This window comes from Stegodyphus dumicola, chromosome 12, assembly GCF_044657685.1.
Source record: "Stegodyphus dumicola isolate Sdum_Otavi_A_Nest chromosome 12, ASM4465768v1".
In the NCBI taxonomy this organism is placed as follows: Eukaryota; Metazoa; Arthropoda; class Arachnida; order Araneae; family Eresidae; genus Stegodyphus; species Stegodyphus dumicola.
The window spans coordinates 56,465,758-56,492,827 of NC_140779.1; the positions used below are offsets into that span (position 1 = coordinate 56,465,758).

Here is a 27,070-nt window from a genome sequence, read left to right on the forward strand (position 1 = left end):
ATTGTAATTTGCAACAGAGATGTTATATTTAATATACGAAACGTACCACCTTGCTCTTGAATTGAACCTTAATTAATGTAGATTAAGATTACAGAGAACGTTGCTACTTGAAGGCTTAACTCAACACCCAAATTAGTAGCTTAAAATAGTTATAAAGCATGTGTATAATTAAAGCATCTTATATAGAGTAATATTGACAACGAGAGATATTCCAAGATCGTTACTGCATTTTGAATAAATCGGCTTAAGCTATCAAGATTAAACGAGTGAGGTAGACGAGACTGATGAAAACTTTGGGGAAATGTATCTGAAGTGTGCTCCATACTTAATGGAGTACTTCAAAAGCCCTGAATGACGGTAATCAATTTATGAATTAAAGTTTCACCTAGTTCACCACATTCGTAGCTCTAATATAATGACTTAAGTTGCAAAGTGTAATATATTATAATATTTTTCCAAGGCGCCTGCGTAGAATACATGGTTGAATATGAATTTAATTTATATAACGTTTAGAACTTGTAGTGTTTAAGTTCAGATACTTTATTATAGCTGACCTCAGAACGTTCTACATATTTTGCATTGGGTAATGCTTTACTGAATAATTAAGTTTCTGAGCATTCAAAAACTCAATAAATTATAGTTCTGAATGCTCAGCGATCTTGATGAAACTTGTGAATGTATGTTTATAATCTTTAGTAACGATACAGGAAAATTCCAATGATTATACATGTAACACTTTTAACATTTCAATTTGCTTAGACATTTAGGAACATTCATGGCTAAACATTCTGCGTAAAGCTTAGACGAAAGGAATTTTAAAGTTATTTCTGCCATTTGGGCTACCCGGCAGATGGGCTAACTGTCCCAGTGAATCTGCTGTCCAGATGTCGGTGGTACACAAGTAAGCCTTTGTATCTGAAACCAGTATCATTCAGATTTATTTATTAGGTAAGCTAGTTATGATTACAAATTAATCATCTCCTTAAAACAAAACTAAAGTAAAATCATCATCTGTAATCTCAGTAAATAGATATATAATACATCTATTTACTGAGTGCTTTCAGAATACGTACGCTGTACTTAACTTTTGAATAAAAACATATTTAAAATCTTACTGTAAAGGTACAACCAAAATTATGATTTAAATATAAAAATCAAACTAGCATAAAATAAAATTTGAAAAATCTGCTTCTCACTGTCCAGAAAACTGATTTTTAAACGCAGGCGTATAAACGATTGGTTATTACTAGAACCATTATAAGATATTTTCTCCCTCATTCCAGCACTCATTCGTGTTGTAACGGTTAGCACACTCGGCGCTTATTTGAGAGATCCAGGTTCGAGTCTCGGCGAGGGTACTGCTCATTTTTTCCCATATCCTGCTTTCAAAATAACCTAATGACTTTACAGTAGCTCCTGAACTAAAAATGTGGTGGATGATGATTTTTCCCCACCAGGATTTGGCGATCGGGTTCCCTAATCTCCAGTCGCCTTTTAAAGGGAGAGTATATAAAGGTATTTTCTTCTTCCTTCCAGCATGCTTTAGTGGTCTAACGGTTAGCACATTAGGCGCGCATTCGAGAGTTCTAGATTCGAGTCTCGGAGAGAGCATTGCTCATTTTTCACATCTCCTGCTTTCAAAATAACCTAATGACTATACACCCTCTGTTTAGGTATTTTAAAAATGTAATATGTTGAAGTGTTAACAAGATGCGCAATATTGCATGAGCGAATACTTTCTCTTTTATTTTCCTACAAAAAAAAATTAGATATACTGTTTGTATATCTAATTTTTTTTTTTTTTTTGTAGGAAAATAATACTAATTCTTTTGAGTACTAATTTAAAAAAAATTTTTCTAAAGTACTAATTCTTTTGATTAAATATTAAATAACAGATTGAAATAAATAATTCTTTCAAATTAAAAAAGGTAATAAACGTATAAGAATAAAACAGTCAGTAATACACGGAAAACATCATCCAACTTCAGCAGAATCTGAAAGCAGAATAATAATTTCAACCCGTCATTGGCAGAAAATGTGATGTATAAAGACAAAAGATTATCTGCTTCAATCAACCCATGTAACAGCACTCCATCACGGTATTTTAAGATCCACCTAAACTCTAAAGGGGAAGCCCCGAAGCCATCTTACGAATCACACGGAGAATTGTAAATAGCTACACTTCCAGTGGCGTGGTAGAATTGGTTGAAACTTCAGGCAGAAGACAGGTTTTTGAGAAAGAAAGCGACGCTTTATCCAAACGAAGAGAATGAAATCAAGATAGTTGGTACCAAAGAAAAGCAGTTTGTGTTAATGTTTGCATATGTTTGGAAAGCGCTGATTTCTCTTTCCTATGTTGATCAACATCATATTTATAAGTGACATGAGTATATGGATATGCACTCATGCCACTCATAAATAAGAAATACCAGTGATATATTTATGATTTAATAAACAAACTGAAACTGATTTTTATGAAAGTGAAATTTAAATTAGCTCCCATAAAACGTGTGTGTATATTACAGAATGCATAAGTATGCAGATGTGTATTATAGAAAGCATCGCATAAAATGGGTGTGTAATTGCTTTAAAATATGTAGTATTTCAATATTATTTAAGAATTATTTCAATACTTATAAATACTAGGTATTTTAGAGTACTGAAAGGTTTTACATTTTTCTTCGTATTACAGGAATTCTCTACTTCTGACATTATTTTCATTTTTTTTTAATTTAACTGCATTTTAAAATTTAAACTAACTATGTTTTAGATCCCGGCCTGACGGTGTAGAACTACTAATATGCAATTTAATTTGTTTTTTTATTACTATAATTTTCCTAATTATTAAATATATTTCTGAATCTGATTAGACCACAAACAGACAAGTTTTCTTTTATACATCTTGAGACACAATTCTCCTCGTAAGATGATGTCTGGGAAAATGTAAAATTCTTAATTTTTATTTCTAGCCCAAAGGACGTTAGCCCAAAAGGGCTATAAATTTCGCTTTGGTATTTTTCATCGAATCACTATAAACGGCGTATCACTATTCAAACTGTTGCCACCACATGTTAGAGTCCAGCATTATATTTAAACAAATTAAATAATGAAGAATCTACATAATAGACATACGTTTCTCGCATTGTGATAAAACAGCGGTACCAAGAGCCATCACATTCTGAATATCATAGACCTCCATCCGAGTATGGGGCCTCTATAATCCCTAACTTCGAATTTGAATTTTATCTATTTCATATTTTGTAAAGCATTTATGAGTTTTGGGTTAACAAACTCAACGATTTCAAATCGATAAATAGCAACACTGCACGGGAAAAAAAAATTATGTCCAGCGCGCTAGACTGTGTATCGGAAATTCTAAAGAGATGCTGTTTTTAAATTATTTTGCGATATTGCTGTTGAATTGAATTTTTGGTTTATGTGCGCAGACCATGATATTTAATAAATAAAGGTAACGCACAAAACATTAAAAAAAAAAAAGTTGTTTGGGCGTAATATAAAATCTGAGAATTTTCAGCTTTTTTACTTACTTTTTTAAAGAAAATTAAAAATTTATTTTCTCATATTTCTTTTAATTTTCTGAAGTGATTAATTCCATAATTTTCATCGATTTTTCTTTTTTTTTTTTTTTTTTTTTTTTTTTTTTTTTTTTTTTTCAGCTTTGGAGTGTAAGCATTTTTTAAAACTGTTATTGGTTTAATTTTATTTTTAATTTCAACACAAAATTATTTAATTGTTAAAGACATTTCTCTTACGTAATTTTTGTACAGCAGTTGTTTTCTCTTTATTATACTTCTGTTATTGGTTCTTCTTCATTTGAATATGACATTTGAATTTGCTTCTAGTTTTAATTTATAACCACTAAGTTATTGCAGCATCTAGTGCGTAATTTAAATTGCGGTTTATTCGAATTTATTGATTTCAATATTTATTTTTTATATTTATATGTATAGATGCAGATTATCTGCATGCGTACAGATAGTTAGTCAATTAAGGCAATGGTAAAAATATTAAAACTGTAATGTGAAATATAAGCAGCTGTAAATATTAACAAGACAATTAAAAAAAGGTTAACACAGAAGAGCATAAATTGTCACAATATTTCAAACTCGGGTAATTCTCAAAGGCGAAGCAAAAAAAAATAATAATAATAATTAGCCTGGCAGAGTTTTAAAATGCAAAAATCTTTCTGAAATAAAAAACAAAAAGAAAAAGGCTGTAAAATACTAATATCAGCAGCATTCCTTTATCTAGAAGATATCTGTGCTCAGGACAAAACAAATAATGTTACACATACTTAGATTTTCTTATTACAAAGAAAAACAACCAGAATAAAAGAGACACGATGTAAAGCATATGTCTAATATGCATACTCAAGGGCCAAGCTATTAATACTTTGTATATCAATAAAAAAACTCTATGTCTTTCAGCTAAGATACGAAGGAACTTAAGACGGGCATGTATATGATAAGATAGAGAAAACGTATAAGGAAATTTTGCCTTTTCCGTAGCGTGTCTTCAGTAATTGGTAGCACATTTGACTAGGAATCGGAAAATCTGGAGTTGGAATCCCGGTGAGGGCACAGCTGATTTCTTCCTGTTTTTTCCTCCGAAAAGAAAAAAAAATGTTTCAGCCTCGTTGAAGATATCTTCAAAATCAAACGGTCAGTTCATAATGACTGTTTGCTAAAATCCTGTCAATAATTTTGCATTGCTGTCTGATTTTTCGACAGATTGAATTTAAGAAATAAAATTATCTTTTTCGCTTTTTTAGCCCAGAACAATCTTCGGTTTAAGTCGAAAGATATCAAACTGTAATTTAAGAGGATAAATTCTTCTGCCAGAGACAACAATGTCAGTTACGTAAAAAAGCAGGTGTTAAATATTAAAGACCTTCATTAAGGAGACTAACAAACCATTTTTTATTAAACTGAGCGTATGTGAGGTAGTGATTCTAAAAAACACTTTTACACAGTTATCGAACGTCTATCTTTCTTACATTCTGAAAACAGGTATTCATCATCTCGTCCGCTCAACAACCGAATTTCTGGAAAGCTTGCTACAATTGAAACTTTAACCCGTCTAGTATTTAAAGCATTTAGTCAACATCGATGCGTAACGATGTTCTATATTTAAAATCAAGATTAACATCTATTCTTTCCAGCCAAATTAGGTCAGTTAATAACATTCCTAATTTGATATAGCACCGTTTTGTACCTTTTTTGTTTTAGCAGCTAAAACAATAACATGTGTTTCTGCGTGTTAATAAACTGTAATGAAACTAGGGTGTGCTAACCATTACACCACGAACGTATACAGAAAGGAAGGAGAAAATACCTTATATACTCCCCTTTTTAAAGAGCGACTGGGGGTTAGGGGACCCTTTCGCCAAATCCTGGTGGTGAAAAATCATCATCCACCAACGTTTTCAGTTCGGGTGCCATTGTAGAGCAATTAGGTTATTTTGAAGCAGGACATATGAAAAATGAGCAGTGCTCTCGCCGGGACTCGAACTTAGACCTCTCGAATACACGCCGAGTGTACTAACCGTTATACCAGGAAGGCATGCAGAAATTATTTATAAGGGTAAAATACCTTATAAACTAACAAAAATTTTAGAGACGCACAAATGAAAACCAGCATTTACATTAAAATATTTTTATGTTTTCTTTAAACGTGATAGTTATATTGTATCAATTCAACCTGTACCACCATTCACTTTAGAAATAACATTTACTTTAACTATAATTTTAAATTTCCATTTTTAGATGAATTTAGGGCTAATTACTACTCATTTATTGGGAAATTTCGTCTGCTTAACTGATTGTAAAAGCTTACGGTTGCTCAGAAAATATACAAAAAAGTACATAGACTAGATTAAATTATATACAATTTCAATATAGAGATTGTGTGTATACGTAGGATTTTATGTGAATCATTTTAAGTAAACAGATTATGAAGATTAATTCAGATTTCAAGAATTTTTATGTTGTTGGAAACACGCAAATATAGATCAATAATAAAAGTAATCAACAACTGAAATCAAAAATAAAATAACCACCAGAGCATGAAGCAAACGGGAAAATTTGTGAAGTTAGAAAATACAAAAGTGAAAAAAAGTTCATAGGTAACAGTAATTGTCTATCATGCGCTAACTAATCAAAAGGAAAAGGCAACGCGTAATAAATACCCAAAAATTAGTCATTGCACATTAAACATTATTATATCACGTGTACCTTTTAGGTTCTGAGTATATGTCATGCTTTGCGGACAGTCGCGATGAGAGAGCTCATGATAGACAATTTCTATTATTAATTGTAACAGTTGTACAGTTTTTGTCCATATGTAAAAACAAAATCTGTGTGCATTATCTTCTAATGATATCCAGAAGATAATGCATGTTATCTGAAAAACTGCAGCATGTTCCAAATATATTTTAGTTAAGATATTTAAACAGAAAGAATAGCTTGCGCAGTTTCTCAGAAAATTGCTTCACAAAGGAATTTAAAATGGTAATTACGGGCATTATTATCAAAAATAAATCTGAATTTAATCTTCCAAGTAAAAGAGCTATCTTATTATATCTTATTGTTTTCTTCACAATTGAATTCTTTATCTGAGAAATTAATGCTTATCTTCAAATTAACATCGGAATTCATTTTCAGTTACAAGTCAAACTCTCTATTATACATGTAAACAGCAATGAAAGGAACATTGACAGAACAAATGACTTTTTGTGCAATATGAGAATAAATGTCTAGTTCTTCTCGATATCTAAGCAAAACTAATTAGTTATTAAATGGACTTATATGGATGTATTCATATTTCAATTGTTACAGAAGTGTTTTATTTTTTAAGAACTGCAGCTAAGTATTATTAAGTCGTGTAAAAATAATAAATTAATTAATATCTTAAACACACTCACATCGACAGAAACAGTCGTTCAGTAGAAACAATTAAAATTCACACTAATTATATTTTTTCAAGTATCATAATTTAAAATGGAAATTGCCTATCACTGTCGAACTGAAAAGTCGTCTTATCTTTATGGGTATTCATTGCTTTAAACTTTAACGCCTGTTCGGCAGATACTCTACGCCTGCTTTGTTCTTGTTATTAAATTTAGGTATGCTAGATGTCGGAAAATAACTAATTCTCGGGTAGTTAGTTTTAGTTTTGTATCCCGAATAGCTTAAACGTTTGCAAGCGCAGTGTCAGTAGCAAATTGCTAAAGTTGGAAAATAGATTATTTGTTTGTCCTTGTATGATGAGCACATTTTTGCTCCGACAATTTAAGTCGTACGTTAGCAAGTTAGGATTTCAGTATTCGATTCTAATCGGTGATATCGACGTTTTTAAATGACGATCTTATATTTCACTGAAATTCATTAGATTTTATATTCATAAACATGGAATTTCATATTTCATTGAAAATCTTAAACAAATAGTACCGCCACAGCTATATTCATCGTCGACAGTAAGTGCCTAATGTCTTGGATAAATTGGGGCACTCATCGAGTTTCCTCTCAGAATACATAGGAAGAACAAATAAGGGAACGAAATCTTCGAATTGCATTCCTCGAACCGTTCTATGCAATTTTAGAAAATACTCTTTATCAAAATGTTGTATATTCTTAGCATTTCTAAGCGTTCGACATCTAAATTACTTCTTTTTATTTTATTATTTAAAGTTTTGAATTTAAATGCTACTAATTGCATAAATTTAAAAATAAGATTGTTGTAGCAAATTGGTTACATTTTCTTTCGAAGGCGATAACGACATTGGCCACTACTAAAGCCAAACGTGGCGGCCATTTTATTGTGGACGCACCTAATAGGCGGCCACCGAAAGGGATAGACACTTGAAGGGATAGACAATTTTACATCCATGCCTTCTCTGGGATTCGAACCTGGGCACTTCGGTATCACAGTCAGGCTCTCCTATCCACTATACCGTCTAGGCGGCCAAATTGGTAACAGTAACATGTAATATATTTGTAAATGAAATAAAAGTTAACGAGTTTCGTCTAAAATTGAGAAAAAATAATTTTAATTTCATAAAATTAGTAGGAAAACCCTAGTTTTCAGCTTAAATCCTTTTTAACTCCATTTAGAAGTGACCTCTGCTAAATGCTACTTTCTATCAATCATGAATGTGATAAGCTATCAAGTTTGAATGCATGGAATTAATGTATCTTTCATTCTTGTAGCTTTGTCAGTAAGAATTTGCATTGTGACATATTTTTCTTTAATATAGAGAATATCTAATTGTAGCGATCTAAAATATATTTTGCCCTGAAGCATTACGTTACTTCCAAGAAAACACTCAAAGCTAAAATATTTCATATGCTGTACCCTTATTTAGAAAAAAAAATAGTTACGCAATTCTGAAAGAAACTAGTTTGATGGACTTAACAATCCGATGAATTTCTATGAACGCTCCACAGCAATATTTTTATCCATTGTATTGCCTAGCAGGTTTTGGCGTTGACATTCGTTTTCCGTAGCATTCAGAACCACAAAGAATTGGAAATCATGAAGAAAAAGGCCTTCATTCGTCAGCTTAAACGAAAGAAAATCCGTAGAATTTTCTTTCCTGTTTCCTTCCTCATATATATTCGATATTTTTGCAATAAAACAAAATCCTTTTGAGCTCCGAATGTTATGGAATTTTCGGCAAGTGTAAAAGACACAAAGAATGGAAGCGTAAACAGTGTATTGAATTCGAAACATACCACAGTGAAAGGTCTGAGTAAATTATTATTTTTTCTTTCATATAACATGAAAAACTGCTGCATGTAAATTGTTTTCAAAACATATAGTTTCGCTTTCAGCCTTATATAATACCCGAGCCCGTGTTTCGGATAATACTGACTGCTTTTATAAAAAATACATTATTCATGTGAAGCCTTTGTTTGCGACACTGCAAGCAGAAGGCTTCAAATAAACACTAGAATATTAAAATACTAGACATACTCTGTTTCAGAAGAATGATAAAACTGAGAAAGGGTATGAAATATAAGTAACTTTTACCCAAGTCAAACTTCAAACCGAATCTCTATTTACAATCAGTATTTCTAGTTGTTAATTAACATGCATGTCTTCAACAACCTTTGTTGACAATATAATTTCTTAACGAAAGTTAGCAGGTATGATAATAATTTCTCCTCATTTTATTCTTCGCAGCTAAGATTTACGTTGCGTTTTAAGTTTAGAAACTATATTTGCATGATTTTCAGGGTATTCGCAATTATTAGGATTTTTAAAAAAACTACTATTCACTTCTTTGAAACTTTCAAGTGGACTTTTTAGTAACACACAGAAAGAACTAAAATCACTATCCGTGTAGGTTCAATCGCATACGCACGAAGCTTTAATTTCAATTATTAGCGTATCGCAATCAAATTTATCTGCTCAGAGATGTGATTCTTGGGATTTTCATGTCTATACAGACGTATATAATGCATAGGTACACCTACATACACATACATACATGTATGTCATGATGTCTGTGATGATATGGTTTTGAGAGGGAAGATAAAACACAAATTACTCTTGAGTCACAGCAAGAATGTTTCTTAGGATTGGTGCAAAAATCACATCTGGTTTGAGGATTGAAACTTTATTTTTTACAGGAACAATTATTCAGAAATATATTTCTGGTTAAACCTGATACAACACTAAAACACGCTTCACGGTTTCCCACAACATACTCAGTTTATATTTTAGGCGATGAAGAAGGCGGCAAAGCAAAGTACGTGAGATACTCAGGCAACATCAAGCAAGAAACAGCTTATTCACTTTTGTTAATTCTTAGCAGTGACTGGGCTACAGATGTTGCAGTGCAGAGAAAGTGCAGGGAAAGAAATGGTGTAACATGCAGCAGAGTTACACAGCAAAGCATATCCTTTGCAGCGGGGATGCGTTTAACTAAAATTTATGAATCTGAAAGTCTATGCCAAAGGACTGAAATTAAGTTTAATTATTTTATATTTTACATATATATGTGTGTGTATGTAATATATATATATATATATATATATATATCTTGATTGTTTAGTCACTCCAAATACAGCTAATGAAAATTAAAATAATTTTCTGAAGTTTTTTAACATTGTTAATGGAAAGAATGTTAATATTTGCTTGAAACTTTCTAAATAGTCTAGCCATTTATATTACATCAGTGATCTTCTATAATACAAGGTAATTCAGAAAATGAGTTCCCAAATTATTACGAGTATTATTTTAAATGTTAAAAAAAACAATAAATAATTTATGAATATGAAGAAAAATAGGTGAACATTATTTACAAATACACTACTTGAATTCCTTTATTTACCTTATAACGTAAAGGTCATATTAATGTTACTTTTAAATATGTCTCAATACGTCAATATGTTTTTATATTTTACAAATGGTTTCTTCAATTTCTTTAAAGCTTCCAGGTGTAGGAATTCTTAGAACTGGTTATTATTGCTCAAAAGGAAGAAATAGCAGAGATTACTGTCTGGAGATTTACGTCAATGCAGATAAGCATTATCGTATAAATGACTAAAACTATCAAAATGCTTTCTGTTATTGAAACGCTGTTTTCCTCTTATTTCAGAAAGAACATTTTAAGAAACAGACTAGCATCTTATACATTTTATATACTAGAATGCTGGCATTTGCATTTATATTCAGATGGTACTTATGATTATAATATGTTTATTTTTACAGCTACAAAATTTGAAATCAGATGATTATTTTTAATAACGCTGAAATGCATATGATAAATACCTATCTAAGGAGCTGAGTATCTTAATGTACAGCCTGTTAAGATGCCCTTTTAGAAAAATGTTTCTTAGTTACATTGTACATGAGGAAAACTGCAAAAAATCCGTGCATCTAATAGCTGCTGATTAGCTGCAAGCACCCATCAGATAATGCCAACAATGAAATATTGTTTTATTTGCAAATGCATAAATGAGGTACGTATATATATGTCTGACAAATGTATCAGTTAAAGTAATTGAAAGTTTTGCAAAAAAACACTGCAAATATTGATGATATTGGAAATAATATGCATTTTCCAATAAATCTTCCTTATAGTTTTAATTAAGAATGCTTTTTTAAATTAAAATTAAGCAAATATTAAGACCATAAATGAACATTCTAAAAATTATGAGCAAACTATTTAAGTAGAATTACAAGCATTCTACTTAAATAAATATCAGCAGATATATTTAGAGATATCCTTTCAGATTAACACAAAATTTCGTTATTTTTACATAAAATTTTAGGATTTTGTTATGTAAAAACTATTTTGTTATTTTTGTGACTTATTTCGCTGAATTGAAAGTAATATTATATCAGGTCTCTGACATCAGAGCAAGCTCATGAAATTCGTCGGGGTAAATGGTCAATATTGCTCCTGTCGTGGGCGCCTACAGGTGACAGTCCGACAGTCTCCCACCCCTCTTTTCCTACCACAGGCTCTCCAGATGACTTTCAGCTCGCTACATATTTAGAGTGCCTCGTGTTACACAGACACTATACATCTACAAATACCCATGCCTTCACCGGGATTCAAACACGGGCGCTTTGGTACGGCAGTCAGCGACGCTAACCACTACACAGATTGAGCGGCTCAAGATATCTTCAGGAAAAGATGTAATTCTTAGACAACTCGGGCCCTCCAGGGCACGAGCGTAAGATCGGTAAACACTTTAGTTAGGCTCGAGTTTCAAATGTCCACGAACGGGCTAGCTGCACGGTAGTTTTAGCGGTTTTCCTCATGTATAACTTGAATAGGAGCCAATTTCCTTTATAAAATCCTCCCCTATGCCATCTCTCCTCTAGGGAATATAGACCTAGTGTGTTTTGCCATAGTCAAAATATCCTAGCCTTTAAGATGACACTTTTTTCAATGATGATATGGACGAAGAATGAAGATCAATACGTCATTAAAAGTGCTCACTTTACAACTTGCAAAAACTATCATTGTTCATTTTATTAGAACAGCTGCATTATTTAAAAAAAAAAAGTTCAAAGATAAAACAATAGTGCCATCCTCTTCTATGGTATTGGTACAACAGAAAGATATTACCGAAATTTTCTAGTATTTTGATTTTAATGAAGGAAATAGTTCCTTGTATTTAATAGAAATATGCATCTTAAATGTAGAACATGTAAAAATCGTAATCGTAATCACACCTTGGTTAGATATAAGAGTGATACGAAAACATGTTTCCCCACACGTTATAAAGAGATAAAGTAATTTATAATTGAAACTTAAATATTTAATATATCTATTGAATCTTGCAGGAGATAAGATTTTCTACTATCTTACCTATCTGCTAAATTTCTGTATGCACGAAAGCTAAAATAATCTGCTCCTGCTCCTTAAAAGTAGAACGTGGTTTCCTTACACGCAGGTTTGAAATGAAATTTCAACTGCAACGAAGATATAATTCATTAATCATCTAAAAATACAGTGAGTGACTAGCGTCTCCTTTGAGTACCTTGATAATGCATTTAGAACTGCAACAAAGATCTAAAATAGTAGCTAATTTTATCTATTGAGAGAGACGATTAATGGATTCTAAGAATGTCACAAGGTACGTTAATGTGAAGCATTTTGCAAAGTGTGACAGTGGATTAATTAATGGGAGTAAAACACGTGCATGCGGCTTCTTGTCCTGTGGAGCTATTATTCGGACGTTTTATAAATATTAAAAACAAAGTAAGAATTATAGGTATTACGAGAGATAGAGATTTAGCGATATATTACTTTAAAACCTGTGGTATAAAGTGTGAATCGAATAGATAGTAAAATACATCGAAGTAAGAGAATTACATTATCAGTATTTGTTTAAATAGTGTACTGTATTTACATGTGCAATGAAATAATCATCAAATAGAAAAAAAGGTCTAATTAATTTTAACACATATTTTAAATATTTATTATGTGAGATACAAGCGGGGATCAGTCTTAATTTTGATGTACTCTGCACAAAAACATGGTGCGTGGCTTACAATGAACCAGAGAGTCTGGGAATGAAGTATCATTTACAAAATTTATTAGAGTTACCCCTGACCCTGTTATTCTTGACGTTTTAAAATTGCAAAGCAATTCAGATTACTTCATGAATTTTGCTTATTGAGTCTTGTAACAGGCAAGATTAATTTTTGGAAAGATGACATTTTAGATGTCAGATATTACAAATATACATAACTACATTTTTAATATCCCTCACGCACTGCACAAGGTCACTTAAAAACAAAATATCTCGTAGCTGGATATGCCATTACTTATTAAGTTTAAAATATAGCTTTTTCTTTCGAGGGAATATCTACCGAAAAGGAATGTTAGATATATTTTTTTCAGAGGCAGGAATATTAGGCACTTCAACTTTCAATGAAAAATCTCAAAAATTACAGAAAAAGTTATCCATTAATTGAATAGCAAACATGTAACCACTTTATTATTTCTTAATTGCAGGTTAGAGTTGCAGTATGAGCTAAAAATTACATCACTGCTAATAAATATTTTCCATTGAATATTTATAAAATGATAAAATTTAAAATCTACTAATCCCTCCGTTGCAGAGAAATCGGTTTATCTTTTAGAGCAAAAAACATGAAAATTCACCTACTGAGCTTTTACCTACTGAGCTGCAACTTGCTCTACGACAACACAGGTAAGAAAATGAGACAATTACTTATATACTTCGCCATACGACCATGGAGAGGCACGAGACCTAGTTAACTGAATACAGGCGGTTGGGAATTACCATCAGCCAGATTTATACCTGCACGCACACCACGAGGAAACATGAAAAATCAGTTATGTCTTCGCCGGTACTGGAACCACAAATCTTTCAGTGCTAGCTGGATATGCCATTACTTATAAAAAAGCAACGCACAACGTAGTCTACTCTAGCCTGCGAAGCGACAACGCGACACACACACGCATACACATATATACATATATATAACATAAAAGAACATGAAAACAAACTTCTAATTTAAATTGTTTATAACCTCTTTTATTTATCATTTAAATTGTGGACTCATTTCTCTCTGTCTTAAAAACAGCGCTATAAATCTAAACTACGTCATTCAAATTAATCATGCTATCTTCCGTAACCCTTAATGCAGATATCACTTGCCCAATAAAAATAATTTGTAAATCAAAATCTTTTTTCACTCCCTCCCGTCTTCCTCTGAAGAACTGCGACACTCTCTTTCTCGCTCATGCTTTCATTCTGTTAAGACGCTTCTGCTATCATCTATGTTCGCTTGCTATAGTATCAAGAATGTTCTGGAAATAGACCCGATTGGAGTGCCAAATGAATTGTGGCCATAAAATGTGAATTTAAATAAATATGGAATTTAATCCGGCTCGACTGCTTCTTCTTCAAAATGGATGGACGCTCTAAGCATCACGTATCTACGCTAGACAACATTGCTACGCTTCTACATCTCAGTGGTCTTATATCAGTGCCTCCAAAAATTGTGCTATTATTACATATATATATGTGTGTGTGTGTCTCTGTCGCGTTCAAAAATTGATATATATTCAGACAACCAAGGTGAGTCAGGATACAAAGTGATAAGATATATTTCTTGGGAATTAAATTCAAGAAAATAATACTATTTACTCTTGGCTTTTGGAAGAAGTTTATGGTTTTGAGTTCGAAACATTTTATTTTTGGAGGACTAGATACCGCTTTGAGATGCTACTCACAAAATTGACAAGACAACGATTTAGGCTCTTCTGACTGTCCTTAGCCTTCGAAACAAGAAGAGAGAACCCGCTAGAAAACAGCATTTCTCTTTACAGCCATCCACCTCCATCGCTAACTCTTCTATTGTAGAGCTAGAGTAATTGTCAAAAGACACTTTCTTTTATTTGAACGCAATGTTTTTTCTGTATATTTTGAAATCTATTCTGTATTTTTAAGTGTTTTTTTCTGTATTTCTGCATTTTATACACTCCTTCATATATACTACACTGTTTTAGCTTATATCCTAGCAAATACTGCTGCATGATGTTTCATATATAAAATGATATTGTGTAAATAATATACATATACGTATACATGCATATAGTAATAACAAATAATATGGTTTCTTACTTAAATTTATCTAATTTAACAATGCAACTTACTTAAAACTTTGTGGAACTCTTTCCCCATGTAAGTCGTATGATTGCAGTATTATGTTTCGTGTGGACACATTAGATAGAAAAGTTATGGCAAAAGCACACAAAGGCTATCTGCCAAACGGAAGGAATCCGGAAAAGCCACGAAGATTTTTAGGCAGACAATTCGTTCACAAAGAATTGAATCCAGACTGAAATACTTACTGTCTTCAGATGTTTTACCGCCTTTTCGTATAACATATGATCCTTAAGTCATTAATTCTTATTAAGCACGGAAAACCTCTTTTGAGATTTTTATTAGTTTCACTTCGTAGATTTCGTGTGAAAGTATAGTTGAGGAAAATATTTATTGCATGTGTCGTGTACAAGTTGATATAACAATACACAACCACATCTTGAATAATTATTTTCTCTATAAAATAAGAGAACAGGTTTCCACATATTAATAATTTATGATAAAATAATTTTATACCAAGGCTTTTTCCTGCATAACGTAACTGCTATTTTAACAGCTAGTTTTAAATATACGATTTTGTATTTTATATCTTGAATTTTGGGGAACATAATTCTTAAACTTATATGCTGATCGTAACTGCTTAACTTAAAATTAAAATTTATTTTATGTCTTCAACTGTAAGTTAATGTAAAAAAGGGATCTCAAATCTTTAAAAGTTTTCAGTTTTATATTTTTAAATTTTTAATTATTTTTCAAACTTTTGAGATTTTAATAGTAAGCTTTTAAACTGCAATCGAGAATATTCAGAATACAGTATAATTCTTTTTAGAATTATTCCACTTCTCATTTTTCTAATTATTTTTATTTCATCCTATTATGTTTACTCATTATATTTTATAATTTCAAATGCAAAATTCATTATGCCTTTTTCTATTTTGTTTCATGATGTCGAATGTGTACGTCACGCTTTAGAATCATAGGTTACAAAATTTTAAAACATTTCTATAAATACCACATTTATTTCTTAACTGGAACAAATACAAAAATCTAGTGGTGAACAAAAGAATATTTTCTTCTGTAACCAAAAATCTAGATCTTTGTTTTATCATAATGTTTTAAAATATTGAAGCTAAAGCTGAAAGAACTCGTTTAAGACAGCTTAAAATGATATCAAGGCCCTAACCAATACTGAAATTTTATTAAGTGCGATACCATGCTTTTGTCAAAATTAATCACTTTTACTTTAGAAAATGCACTTTCTTTTGAGTCTTTCTTTAAGCTACCGTAACTTCCTGCACTTAAAACAGCTACATGTAACACAGACATTGGGTTAATACTTCATGATGATAGATAAAAGTGAACACCAAGCATTCTGGACCCAGTGGATGGTATCTACAAGCTCAGTAAATGAAGATGTCTCTTCAGGGAGCCCCAAAGCGTTTCCCAAGACATCACAGAGGCCAAAAGCAATAGAAGTTGCTGGTCTGAGTTACGCTCTTATTTCATCTGAAGGATAAATCCTGATTGGTAGTTGTCTACACTTACGAAGAACAATTTTTTGGCAAGGACAAAGTATATTCTGTGTCTACTTCTAAGCTTCTGTTAGCATATTTTTACTTTATTACCACTGCAACTTGAGAATATAATATTTCTTAATCAAAATAAAATTAATTCAATTCGCATATTCTTCTTGCGTTAATAACATATAAAGTGAGCAGAATTATTTTCTCTTTTTGTGGGAAAAAAACAGGAATCTTTTACCAATCCATGCAATACAAAATTTTTAATTTATCTTGCAGATAAAAACGCTGTTTATGAATCTAATAATGTATGTCATTGAGCAAAAGGGGGTCAGTTGTTAAATATTTTATAACTTTTATCCCTGCTTATAGCAATCCCTCGTGGTGTAACTGTAAATCACGTCCACCTAGCAATCTGAAAATCCGGATTTTAGGTCCCGATATAGGCACTGCATATTTTTCATGTCTTCTGCTCCAAAATAAAATGCCAAAAGTCTCTGCAATACTTTATACGTTTTTGATAACAATAGGATTGTTCGTAACATATGCATGTCAATATATCGTGCCTTCTTTGCGATGATTTTAAAAATACTCGGAAATTATTATCATCTTTTAAGGATTCATTATTTTAGTATCTTTTATAATGTTAGTATTATTACCAAAAATGTAGTTTCTGCTATCTTTGCTATCTTACTTTGGCTACGGAATGTGAGTGTCAAAAGAAAGTACTAATGACAAATTTGTAATAATGAAATTCAGTACTGATAACTAACTACCTGTCAATCGCCTATAAGAGTTTTTTTTAATTATTAATTACGTGCTCCACCATTTGGCACTATAGAATGGTGCCCCTGGAATGATGTTTAAGGTAAATTGGGTCGCATCCATGTTACGTATGGGGAAAACCACGAAAACGCCCATGCAGCTAGCATTTCCCTGGGACTCGAACCCCGGACCGAATTACCAGTGTTCAGCGGTTTTTACAGCTCGACCGCTGTTGGGCTTATAACATACGTTCTCAAGATATTTTGCTTCGCGTACTCTTTGTAAATGTATATGTAACTAGAGTGAATCTTTTTATAAGATCGATAGATTATAGTTACATCTCTTTATAAGATCAATAAACTATACTTAATACGTTACAGTAACCCAATAAGAATAAAAAAGTCTGCAAGTTTATACAGTCAATTCTGCATTCATAAGCTGCATATATGATAATAAAATCTGATATAATCAAATTACGGAATGGTCTAAAGATTCACATATGAAATATCAGGTAAGAATGAACTTAATTCTCAAAATAGGAAGGTCGGTGAAGAGTGATTAACTTGCACTTAAATGAACCATAAAGTCCGGCTTTTCACTCAAAAGTTAAGCATTATATTAGAAAATTAAATACTTACAGCACCATTCAAGACAGTCCTGAGTTTTCATACTGTACCCCTAACTAGTGAAACATACTTCGAAATGATATGTGCACTACTGGCTTAGAATTATTGGTTTATGTGTTTTATATTTTTTTTAAAGTATGCTGAAGATTTAAGTAAATAGTGAAGATGTATGTAAGTCAAATAATATAAATGGTAAAAACTAATTGTCGATAACAAGAGGTGGTATTATTTTCGTTAAAAGTGAGATGTGCAATATTTCTGTTATTATCCGCTAAATTTTGTATTTCAGCGACGTGCGGTTAGTAAAATTTGAAATTGCTATAACTTCTATTTTGTTTTCACTAATGCATAAACACAAGTAAGTACTTCTTAATGTAAAAGAATTCAAAATCTTTCTATGAGGCGTGCATTTCATATTTGAAGATTATAAACTAAAAATTGACTATAATATTATTGCTAATACTTTTATAAATCTTGCAATAAAATAGTAGAATATTTTAATATCGGGCATATATAAATCTGTAAATATCATAAAAGTATTTTCGCAATTCTGTAATTACTTTGTTTAATACTTGTATACAGTGGCGTAGCGATGGGGAGGAGGGGGTATATGATGCCCCGGGCAGAGAGGCACCAAATGATCTCCAAACAAGATTTTCATCATATCACTGTGTTTTTTCTTGTGGGGGGGGGCTTCGCCAAAAAGGTATTTTGCCTTGGGTGCCAGTTACTACTACTCCACAGCTTGCATATTGCTGCAGAAATAAATAAGCAAGCAATGCAAACACTATATGGATTCTCGTACCAGGCTTCATTGAGATATACCGCCTCTGTACAAAATCAACGTCAATTTAAAGCAGAATTTTGCTTCATTTGAAATTTCGAACTGAAGAGTTTCTCATCTATGCCTAAGGACTAATGATTAATATCAATAATAAGCATATCCAAGTATCTGAGATAATTGGTTTCAGAAATAACAATAGTTTTGCAATAATTTAACGTAATATCTGATGATCTAATGAAGTCATATAAAGTGGTTTATTTACACTATAGTAGTATTACGGCACTCATAAACAAGATCTGTAAAGCAGTTACATGTTAATGTGAATTTCATCTCTAAGCTATTGCTCTGATGCTCATGTAAATGCGATACATATTTAATAATACTCAAAAACTTTCTGTCTGTTAGAATATTTAAAATATATTTTTCCTTATGTGGATAAATATTAATACCAAATGCAAGTTCCTCATCATGAATTGTCGAAATTAATTACAAATACCATTGTACATTCGATTTCATTATTGTTTATGATCTACATTCCTGGCAACGGACCATAGATTCTGAATCACTCCGCAGGAAAGCAAACTATTTGGCTCCTACAAACATGTCAACGTATGTCACCATAAATGCATCGATCAGGGATTCGGAGCAGACACGGAACATGATTCTTCAGCAAGACCCATATCTGTCGATTCCCGTTCTTCCAGGAATCACCACAAAGGGGAGTTACGACCATGGCAAGGATGGCAATCCCGTAAAGAAGCCAACACAATTTCCAAATGGAGGGGAGATATCTTCCTTTTCTCCAAAGTATACAGAGAGAGTCGCTTTCTAAAGTAAACGGCGGGAGTGCTTGTCCACAAAAAAAGAATGGACCGAGAAGCATTTTCCAAGGATGCTGGGTTAGCAAGTCATCTTCTCTACAGTTATTTGTTTCATACCTGATTGATCTCGAAATCCCTTATCCACTGTCTCAACAGAAAATGTGAAAGGGTTTTGTTCTTATGATAAGGATAAGTAAGCTCACTTTATATAACCCATCCTTTGGTGAAGATTTACTTACCTTTCGATAACAAAATTGGTAACTCGCTGATCAAATAAATATTACAAAAAAGTTACTCACAATGTAATTTATGTTCACTAAAGTTTTGATAAGTTCTTTTAGGTAAAAAAAAAATATCAATATTTATGTTGACAAGAAAAGTGCGAAATATTTGAAAGCTTTAAAAATTGGATGGGATATTAATGTTGCATATATTCTAATTCAAATTTCATTGCTCTTGTTTTCATGTATCCTTATGGGAGCACTATGCTTTAATTATTCTTACCAACAGCCAAATTACTCTAGAAATTTTGATATTACTTTCGCAAATTACATGAACATTTACAAAAGAAAGGTCAAAAATAATGTGAAACAGCTACATGAAAAGTATTTCAAGTGACATTTTGCATTTAAAAATAGCTTTCACAGAAAGAAAAGGAAATGTAAAATTTTAAATAAGCAGAAATAAGAACTAGACAAAGAATGAATACTTTTTTGATATGTCAGAAATATAGAGTACAGTGTAAAACTTGTGCTATGTAACAGCGAAATGCTATACCCATTTACGAGAAAATTTTATTCGTACTTTGATCTTTCAGAAATGTGGACATTTTTTCTTAGATGCTAAAAATGCTTAATTTGTTAACGCAGTCTAAAGAAGGATTGCAATTTTTCTCTGCATGAAAAAAGGCATGTATATTTAGATAAAGGTCCAATAATTCAGTAACGCTAACTTTATCTTTCTTAAATATCTTTTATAACTATCTCACCTATTGAATGTGCATTACTTAAATGATACTGTTCTATCTAATGTATAAGATATAGGGAAATATTAGTGTATTAATAGCTGTTCATTAATTTATAAAGATTTTAATATAGAGCATGCTATATACTATATAGAAATTTGGAATGAAGAAAAGGGAATGGTGAAACTGGAGACTTTCATTTAAAAATATAATGTTTTCATTCAGTCAATTGGGAATGTAAAATGTGCTCATATTGCGCATTCAGCTCATTAGGACGTAAGTCAAAGATGTGTTCTTGTTCTGAACTACGTTTATCGATAATTCGTCATTTGCGGGACATGGATTTAATATACAGCTATTTATGTTAAATGATGCCGTCTTGACTACCTTTCACTGAAATTACAAAGATGTTGCCTAATAAGCTACTTTCGTTTTTCTCTCTCCCCCCAAAAAAAACTGTCAAAATTTATTAGCTGCATATTTTAGGACTTGATCTAATGCCGCTTATTTGACTTTCCTTAATTTATTTATATACATAGTGGGTTAGGTGCTCTTACATTTAAAAATCTGAGTTAATGCATTATCTGGATATTAAGCAATATCGGTAAACTTATTTTAGATAATACTATATTACGAAATAGCTTCATTCGCATTTAGCGAATATAAACTTTCAATTTCTAGTTATTACAAATCCCTGTCTCATTTTTCTTCAGATAAAGTTATCCAAATTCTTGTTGAATTAATAATGTATTTTTGTGAGGATTTGAGGCAGAATCTCTCATACTTAACTACCAGTCTCAATATAAGTCGTTATCACTGAAGTCGGGTTATTTTATGATAACAAAACGTTCAACGTCTATCTGCCTTAGAAAGCTTATTATTTTCATGTTACATTCAACCAGCAGGTCCGTCTTCGAAACTTCGACTTGGTATGCACTATTAGTTGGTCCTGTTTATTATTATCCGGCCGCAGAGAAGATTTATACAATAATTCGTTTTTTATTCATTCATTTCATTCATTCTATGAATCATTTTTTTTCCATTCTCTTATATTTTCTGGCTACGAAATGACAAAAGTTCATTATAGTTTCTATGTAAAGTTTTATGTTAAGAGGATTAAAAAAATGCTTCTTTAACAGAACTCTTCATAAATAGTAAACCATTAAACCTAATCTCTTATGAATTTAGTCTGCTGTATTTCTCCATATCACCACCCCTTTTCGTTTTATCTGCGTTTTATAATTTATAATCTATATATTTCTGTAACTATAAAAAATCGCTTTTGAAACCGCGTAAATCGCAACTGATATCACATATCCTGCAGTGTTACGTTAATTTTTAAATCTGAGTGTCTGAACATTTATAGCGGTTTCGAAAAATTCCAGCTTTAATATTATATCTTCCCTTATACGTAGTTATATGCTTATTCTTAAAACACCTTCAATATTTAAATTTTACTGCCCAAGAAAATGGCAATTAGTTGCTTTCTGAGTTAGAACTCGCTATTGGAAAACAGCGGCATATTTTTTAACGGTGGAGCTATTCTCCTAACTTACACTGTCAACGCAAGACTACGAATTTATCACCCAGGTTTCATCGCGTGCTGCCAACTTTAAATAAATCGTGAACTTGGCTGGAGGACATAATAGCCCAAGTCAAAGGAAACAAATAATAATAACAGAGAAGTTGCTGCACAGATACTTTTGAAGCAAGTTTGTCTACCAGCGAATGGCAGCGGGTGACCCGTGATGCAAACTTTGGAGACACGACTTGTATACCCGGAAGACCCATGCGTGCAATAAATTACCAGATATCAGAAACTCGTCGAGCGAGCCGTAAATCGAAGGACTCCCTGGCGCGATGCGTGACCCGATCTTTTTTGGCGATCACGCGCTTGCCCGCCCAGAGGAATATAAATTTCCTTTTAATTGAGCTTCGCCTCTTAACGACGAACTCACTTTAAATATTTAATGCTTTGTATAATCTCCGTCAGCAAAGGACGAAATATGCCCTCTTTATAGAAGCATCGTGTATTAGGGAAATGAGTTGATAAAGTGAAAAGCAAGCATTTCGAGACAACACATAAACAGTATTTCCATTGTCGAGTTTAAAAACTAAATTGTAAAGGTTAGGATTTATGGAATGATTTCCAGACATATACTGCCTTTTTGAGGTCATTTGCAATAACCTATAACATGCTTGACTGAAGAATATGCAAAACACAGCTATATAAATGGAATAAAATGAACAATTTCTTTAACCTATTCTCAACTAAAAAGAGAACCATAAATATTACGTTTTCCTTTTCTGGACAGATCTCTTAATATGAGAACATTTAGAGATTTCTTTTTATATTATTCACAAAAAATACGTAATTAACCACAGTGTTTAATTAGCAGCTCGACCAATAAACCTCATTACCAGAACTGTAGTTGTAACTGGGTGTGCAGGATATGTTTCTTGACTCTCTTTGAACCTGAGTGTAGAGGTGTATGTGTATCAAATAGCAAGCCATTCAACAGATTTAATTTCGAAATTACTATTATCACCCACTAACCTTAGTCAAGTAACATAGGATATATATTTTTGAAAGTGGTTTCTATTTTTATGATTAAATTGAAACAAAGTATGCAATAAAATAAAGAATGCAGTAAAATTCCGTTAGACTGTTTTCACAGCAGAAGCATGCAGATTTTTAATTATTCCATGAATAAAAATATGATTTTCTCAGGATTATCCGCCACAGTTGCGCACCCAGAGCATAGAAGTAATTCGGAATTTTTTGAAAGGTCCTTGCCATTTGGTGCCTTCTAAAGCGCATGTAATCAAATTACATGTTTACTATAGAGTTTAAAGCATGGATTACTAAAAATAATAAAGAATCAGATCATCTCATTGTAAAAGAAGTATCAATGAAATACAAGAAAAATATTAGGGATCAATAGATGCTGTCGCGAGATTTTAATAGACGGAACATTACAATGCAACATGGCGAACACTGTGTGAAATTTGTAACTATGATGATTTTTCCGGAAACACTCAAAAGAGAATTTCTTTCTGATAATAGCTCAACAATATATCAACCCTCCAGAGCTTCAGGATCAATGCTTTATGAAAAGCATCAAAAGCACACAGTCAGCACGCTTGCAGAAAGTTTCAATCATCCACTTAACAACAGAATAGATAGCAAACATAACCATTAATAGTATTCCTGTATCATACCTTCTTTCAATGGGGACGAAGATTGAAAGAATGGACAAAAATACATAAATTATCTAAGCATGTTATTGAATTCAGAACTTACCAGCAATACATTATATGCATTATATACACATAAATTAATAATATCTGTGGGTGGACGCCTCCTGCTATTCACTATGTGACTAATGAACCTTCTGCAATCAAATATTGCAATCAAACATTAATGTCAAATTGAACTCTAACCATGCAGATGATAACTTGGACCACCAGGGGCCGACCTGTAAAGTTCCTGAACACTTGGTAGTTCTTTAGAGGTTCGAATCTCACGAAACTGCTGGCTGCATGGACGTTTTCGTGGTTTATCTCATGTGTAACATGTTAATATGAGGCAGTTTCCCTTAGAAAGTCCTCCACGAAGGCATTCCTCCCTTCGGTGTAGTGCCTTAGGGTGTAACACTTACTACTAATAATAATAATATTAATGATAATAATATGTTAACTGAAAGTCTCATTACTCATCGGCATATGCCAAAAGTTAAAGTTCATTTCTACGTTAGGAAGCCTCATAAGACTACCATTTCTTTCTTTGAACAACATATTCGAAAGCAAACATACGAGGATGTTATCGGAACGCGAAAAAGATTATTCTTTCAGAGCTGAACTATTGTGAAAAACAAAATCAAACGTTTTTTACCCGAGCTTTTATAAGCTTCCAAGCGCCAAGATAAATTGAGATTTAAATCAGGAATAATGGTTCTGCTTGAGTGATTATTCGTATTTCATCGGGCAAATTATCGACTAAAGTCATGTATTCTACCAATATTAATAGTCTGAATACGATTTCTTTATCGGCAACTAATATCCGCAAAAGATCTAAACCATTTGTAAACCAAACAAACATTATTTTGTCAATAATAAGAAATATTTTCCGTTACTTTACGAGGCTATTTAAGAAAAGAAAACTTTTATCATTTAATAAAAGTCACATTTGTTACAATCTAAAGTTGAGATGAGAGTGATTCACGACTGAATATGTAGGAAATGCATCAGAAAATTGTTTAACGATTTAGTAAGTTTTGCATTATTAATTTCATGTATATTAAGGTATGTTTATTCGTGTTTACTAGAACGAACGTGTTTAGTAGGCAAGCAGGTGTCAATTACCTATTTCCATTTTATGAGACTTGAAAGAAACGTCTGGTTGGGAAAGATTTCTCAAGTTAGTCATTTTGTTTCGTGGCTTAGAAAATATGGTAATAACCAGCTTTTATAACATTCATAAACCTGGCAAACAACTTATACAAGGCTCATATACAAAAATGAGCAAAAAAAGCGTCTTTTCATTAAAGGAAAGACATTATTTTTATTTTTATAAACAAGCTTATATTGGACACAATATTAAAATCATCAAATTAAAGGCTGCATTCGATGTAATATTAAATGTAGTTTTTTACGAAATTTATACTAGAGGAAACTCAAGTTTATTTAATAATGGCAATAAAAATAACTATAAATAAACCTATTTACCTTATATATCTCTGCAAGAAAATTAAGATTACACTATAGTTTGCTTCCTTTTTACATCCACTCTTTATGATGATGAAAAATATATTTTCAAATAATTGAACCGAAAAATAAGCCACTTTTAAGTATTTTACTTTTAGTCAAGATTTTGAGTGAATATCAATTTTGCATGTATATGATAAAACTGATTCACGCAAAATCATAACTTGAAATAAGTCACATGGTAATCCAAGCCTAATCTTAAATGAGATTACGATAACTGTACTGTGAGCGTTTATCTTACAAAAATTAACATTATCATGTTATATTTTACATAGTGTCACAGTACATACAAAAATTAATTAGTTTTAAATCGTTTGATTAATATTGCATTATATTTGCGGTTTTAGTATTACCGATGAAAGGAGAGAAGTCAGTTACATAAAGCATGAAAAAATAAGCCTCCGAGCTTCGTTTCATAATCAATAAAGATGTACTTCCAAATATGATCTAAAGGTATTACACAGATTTAACGAAAACAGATTCGACACCGTCTAAGAAGTCTTATAAATTTAATTTTTGTACAGTCCCTGTACAGCAAATTATTCAGTTAGCTAAACGTTCGTTAAAATTTGATATGCTAGATACAGAATTTTCATATCTTTGCATCCAAATTTTGCGGACACATTTGAGAATGAATTTGCTAACGTAGATCTTGGATTCCTTCATGGAGGACTTTCTAAGAACAACTGGTAAGTATTCTCGTCGCATATGGAAAAACTAAGAAAACTAAGCTTGCAGCCAACCATTCACCTGGGTTAGAATCCAGAATCACTAACAGTATTTAGTGGTCTTAACCACTAGGTCACTAATATATTATAGAGAAAGTTAATAAGTGAATATAAATACATTTATTATAACTTTCTATAGTTAAAATTATTAGATGAAATTTATTTTAAGTTTACTCTGGACGACATGTGAAATAGTAGTGTTGTATAAGGAGCCTATGGATACTGACATGTATTAATAGCATTTACTCTAACCACCAGTGAACATTAAGCACGAATGGACGCGAAAATGAACACCAAAATAATGTATTTGGGATTTAATATGTTTCGCTTAACGCAGATTTCATAAAGTCAGTCTAATACCTACAATGCAAAGTATTAGCTGCATATATCTGGAAATAGCCATCCTTAAGGGTTATAATTAGCATATGCACTTCTCAACAACCCTAGGCATTCAATACCAACAAATAATCTAAGAGAATGGGATAGAATGGGAAGAGGTACATGGCGTCTCCTGATGAATCTCAAGTCCCGATCTTCACTCTTGATATAATATATTCTTAATTATACAAATTAGTATGCAAAATCTCGGATTTACAACCTGCATAGAAATTGGTTATCAAGTTACGTGATCGGCTAACGACAGTGAATTGTTGATGTGTCCAAACATACGAGCATATGTGTTGAGATCATTAATTGGAACTCAAATTAAGGAAGAATCAAGTTATTTGCTGAATGGAACTGAAGTGTCCCGATCTGTGAGACAAGATTAATAGAAAGTACTGAATTATATAATACACGTACTTCATAACAATATAGAATTAATATTAATTCCCTGTTATATGTACATAGAATTGTTTAAAATTGAACAATATTTAACAAAACCTGCCATAGTACTTAAAATTATAATCATATAAATTCCTAATCAGATTTCTCTACTATATTCTACTGAAGTAACAAAACTCTTAAACGGAAC

General features: G+C 31.9%; 1 protein-coding gene across 4 annotated transcripts in view; it reads right to left on the reverse strand.

Moving 5' to 3' along the window:
- Nucleotides 1-27,070, reverse strand: part of LOC118197446 (uncharacterized) — an 873,067-nt gene that overhangs the window by 165,177 nt on the left and 680,820 nt on the right. The gene's annotated exons all lie outside the window — the stretch shown is intronic.